General features: G+C 46.1%; 1 long non-coding RNA gene across 1 annotated transcript; it reads left to right on the forward strand.

The window, feature by feature from the left end:
• Positions 1–2,907: 2,907 nt before the first annotated feature.
• LOC106819253 lies at positions 2,908–4,060 on the forward strand. The gene is made up of 3 exons (XR_001395385.1): positions 2,908–3,049; positions 3,409–3,473; positions 3,996–4,060. It is a non-coding gene; the product is annotated as an uncharacterized LOC106819253 (long non-coding RNA).
• The last annotated feature ends 626 nt before the right edge of the window (positions 4,061–4,686 follow it).

Raw genomic sequence — 4,686 nt, forward strand, 5'->3', positions numbered from 1 at the left:
CGTGACACATCTTACGTTATATAACCTGATGGTGATATTTTTGTATTTCTAATGAGTATTACTCTACCTAATGTGTGACCGTTATACAATCGTGTAAATTTAATAGCATTTGTGAAGAATTATATGTTTGAAGACTGATCTAATAAAACGCATAGTAGTATTATTATTTGTAATTTTCATATATCTCCCCGAAAAAGGAATGTGTATGTATAAACACTTACGCGCACGCACTCACGCACGCACACGCACACGCGCACGTAAACACTACGGAAGAGTTGTTGCGTTTGTTTTTAATAAGATGGCCGCCATCCGATTCCGGAATATCTTAAAAATGACATATCTTTGTGACAAAATGTCGTGCAAACATGAATAAAGTGTCATTTTCCATGTTTTCATACATGCTGAATCCATTCCAACCACAAACGAGTTGATAAAATTCACTTATTTGCGTAAATCCAAGATGGCCGCCGTGCCTAATCGGCCAAATGGGAAATCAGCAATAACTTTTGATAGAATCAAGCTGGGGCGATGAATTTGGTGTCTACACCTAGGTTTTCACATGTGAGGAACAGAATTGAAGTATCAAAAATTATGTAGGATATTGCTAAGCAACAATAATCCAACATACACGCTGAATCCAATTAAATTCACCATAACTAATCAAATGGTCAATTGTATGATTAAATCCAACATTACAGCACATCAACAAGGTAATATACCATCATAAACCACGTTTTTCGGGGATTTTGCTATTTGTGGGCCCCAGAAAAAAAAAATGAGCTTGGCATAATATCTAAATTTATTAATTATATATTAAGCAATGTCTGTACCAAATTTGGTGCTTTTACCACAAAATGCACAATTATTTCACGTATCTGCCGCACTAGGAGGCAGGCGGGCGGATATTATCAGCCACGATTGTGTGCACGTAACATCGCCATGGCGACGCGGCGAGTGATGTTATCGTGGTTATGTGCAGCAGGCATGCAGCATCCGTCACTACCCGCAGGCTCTCATGTTGACTTCCCCTCAGAGACGTCTTCCATGACACCAGCAAGCGCGAGACAACAGCAATACAAACAATTAAAATAAGTAGTAGTAATGTTGATGATTATGATAATAATAATAACAAGAAGAGTAAAAGTTATATTACTCCTGCTAATAATAATAGCAGCATTATCATTAACGACAACAGTAACATCAATAATAAAATAATAACAACAACAACAACAACAACAACAAAACAACAAAAATAACAACAACAACAACAACAACAACCAGTAAGGGCCTATCTGATGCACTAACTTCTCTCACTTCTAGCTAACAACTATATATAACCTGCATCAGCCGAATAAGCTGACCAGCCCTGCTAAATGGTTTGTTATACAGACCTAGAAGCAGGGTAAAAAATACACGGGAGCGATGAGCGATTCGCTCTTCAAACCTCCGAAGTCCCTCCCGTGAGGCTCAAAATAGCTCCCGTAAAATTTTTGGCGAGAGCTATTTGTTCCACAGACTTTTGAAAAAGAGCTCCCGCGAAAAAAAAGTCATTTTTTCCCTGCATAGGGGGCACTCGAACCATGGCGATGAATTGAATACGGGTGATGGGGGGAGTCGAGCTTCAGTGGCGTGAGAATCGCAATCGGAATAGAGCTTTCGGACTAATTAATGTAAAATCAAACGACGAGCGGCGAGGGAGTATAATGAATCGGCACTCGAGAGTCTGCCACGTTTTCCCACCTGATAGCGTGAATAATGCACCTGTCTGTCGACCAGAGGAGAGAAGAGAGAAAAAAGAAAAGAGAGGGAGAGGGGGAGTGAGCGACGGACGGATGAACGGACGAACGGACGGACGAACGGACGGACGGACGGACAGCCAGCCAGACAGCAAGCCAGCTAGCCAGACAGACAGACAGGCAGGGTGCGTGAGAGAAATGGGGAGAGCGATTCCTACCATTACTGTAAACACCTGCTGTCTGTGACTGACCGAGTATGAATCGCGTCTCCAGCAGTAGCTATCTCATGAACGAAGCAAGCACTCGAGAGTGAGCAAGCTGGGCATCTGCAGTTCTCAAACCAGCAGCTGCCCCCTGTACTATCCCCTCGCTACGATGTGGCATCCGTACAGGGATGCTGCGCACTCCTCATCCTTCCCGCCACATTAGTTTACGCGAGCGCGCGCGTCGGGTGGTCGTGCGGTGGAGCTCGTGCCGGACTTTCGACGGCCAGCAAGGAAATTGATTCCCGCGAGTCCATTTGTAGAATTGATCGCGATCGTCTGTTCGAACCGCGCTCCTATCCGTCCCCGTAACGATGAAGAAGACGTTTTGCGCTGGTGGTACGGGTAGGGTCAGAGGAATGGCGCGAGCGAGTGAAGGGGAGATGTGGAGAAGATGGTATCTATTTGGCCAACGAGTTTGGCTTCACGGGGTTGGGGGCAGGGCGCTGCGCTATCTCTGTATATCTCGTCGAATGAATACACAATTATCTTACATTGTCTGTTGTTGTTGCCTTCGCTGCCACAGTGTTTGTTGCTGGTGGCGGCATGGCGTCAGCTTTCTGTTTATCGGCGATATTCACTATTGTCCGGATGCGTTTTTTTCCTCCTATGCAACTGTTTAATTCGCTTTGTGGCAATGTCACCATAGATTTCATATGCGTCTAGCATTGCTACTCTTGCTGTCATCATCGTCGTCAATGTTATTTATCGTCCTTGTCGTTAGTTTTGTTGTCGTCGTCATTATCGCCATCATTGTCAAGGTCTTCTTTATTCTCATCGTTTTCCGTGCCATCGTCGTCGTCGCCATTATTTTATCATCATTATTGCCATCATCATCGTCGCCCTTATCGTTGGGATCATAATTATTGCCATCATCATCGTCGCCCTTATCGTTGGGATCATAATTATTGCCATCATCATCGTCATCGTGACGGCTGTAACACATTGTTGTGCGAGTGTATGCGCTCTAACAAGATACGCGGTTTCTTCTGTTCCAGCCAGCATACTTGGACGTCATCAACGAAAGTCACATGCACTGTGTTCCACTGGGTATGTGTTTTTTTACACTGTGTTTAGCTGTATATAGCGTTGAATTAGTGTTTTCTTTCACCGTGTTCTACTGGGTATGTGTTTTTTACACTGTGTTTAGCTGTACTATAGCAGTGAATGAGTGTTTTCTTTCACTGTGTTCCACCGCGTATGTGTTTTCTTAAACTGTGTTTAGCTGTACTATAGTGGAGTGTGACTAGTGGACAGCGCACTGCATTCATCAGCTTGTTTTTGTATAACAGATTTAGGATTTTGTTTTTTCAGTGGTTTGTTTGTATTATAGCGTTTCTTGTGTTTGTTCGGGCACATGCTGTCGCCACCAGGGGGCGCCACTGAACTGACAACGGTCCTTCTTTCAGGTTCAGAGACTCACTTCAAGGTTGTCGATGTATCGCAGAAGGTTGACGATCTGCCGCTGATAAAGGTTGGCTGGGACTGTAATCAGTGGTTCTCTCTATGTCACTGTATCTCTCCCTCCTCTCTCTCTCTCTCTCTCTCTCTCTCTCTCTCTCTCTCTCTCTCTCTCTCTCCTTCTCCCCCCTCTCTCTCTCTCCTTCTCCCTCCCTCTCTCTCTCTCTCCTCCCTTCTCTCTCACTCATTTCCCTCTCTTTCTCTCTGTTATCTCTGCCCCCTTTCTCTCTCCCTCTCCCTTCTCGCTCACTCATTTCCCTCTCTTTCTCTCTGTTATCTCTGCCCCCCCTTTCTCTCTCCCTCTCCCTTTTCTCTGACCCATCTCTCTCTCCCTCCCTCGCTATCTCTCCCCCTTCTTTTCTTAACTACTCAACACTATAGCATTTATCAGATTTTTTTTCCATGAAAAAAACTTGTCAGTACATGTATTTGTATCTGAATTACATGCAATAAAGATTTAATAATAATAATAATAATAATAATTCGTTCCGGTATCGAATGAATAACGTTACCTGGCATGTTTCGTGTGTTTCAGCGTCATCGGCTGGTGAATGAGATCGTGAAGGAGGAGCGACCATGCACGCTCTCTCCATTACCGTGTGTAGTTATCCGCTCTGTACCGTCTCATTCACGTAGCTCCGCGCTGCCGCACGCTCTACCAGCGACGCCGACGCGTTAAGCCATCGCCGGGGTAGCAATGCTGATATTGGTAGCAGCAGCTGCAGGGAATGTGGCGGCGGCGACGGTGGTGGTGGTGGTCCGAAAATGGTGACAATTCTGGTAGCGGTAGCGGCGACGGTAGCGGTGGAGGCGTCGGCAGCGGCGGCGGCACCCTCTTGCCCCTATGATGGCGATTTCCATTTGGCTCGTTGGTTTTATAGTCCATTTACGGCTATCGACACTGACAGAAAATGGTTCTTTAAAATTCATAGGAGGGTTGCTGCGGCGGCGGAGGCACGGGGGGGGGGGAGGTGAAGCCTGGGTTAGATTGTGAGAGATTTGAAGAGGAAAATGCCGAGTGGGTGGTTTCAGGTCGGGTGGTGGGGGGCTCGATGCTGCACTATTGTTTTATAAAGGCTGAGCAAACGTGCGCCTGTACAGGCGACGCTCATTGCGAGAGATGCTTCTGCCTCTGCCGTTTCCATGCCGACGGCTCAGTGTCTCATCCATGCTGCTCGCTGTAGCAACCACTCGCTGCTGCGGGGGTGGCGGGTCGGCTGGAGTTG

This window comes from Priapulus caudatus, unplaced genomic scaffold, assembly GCF_000485595.1.
Source record: "Priapulus caudatus unplaced genomic scaffold, Priapulus_caudatus-5.0.1 Scaffold3042, whole genome shotgun sequence".
NCBI classification, from domain to species: Eukaryota; Metazoa; Priapulida; class Priapulimorpha; order Priapulimorphida; family Priapulidae; genus Priapulus; species Priapulus caudatus.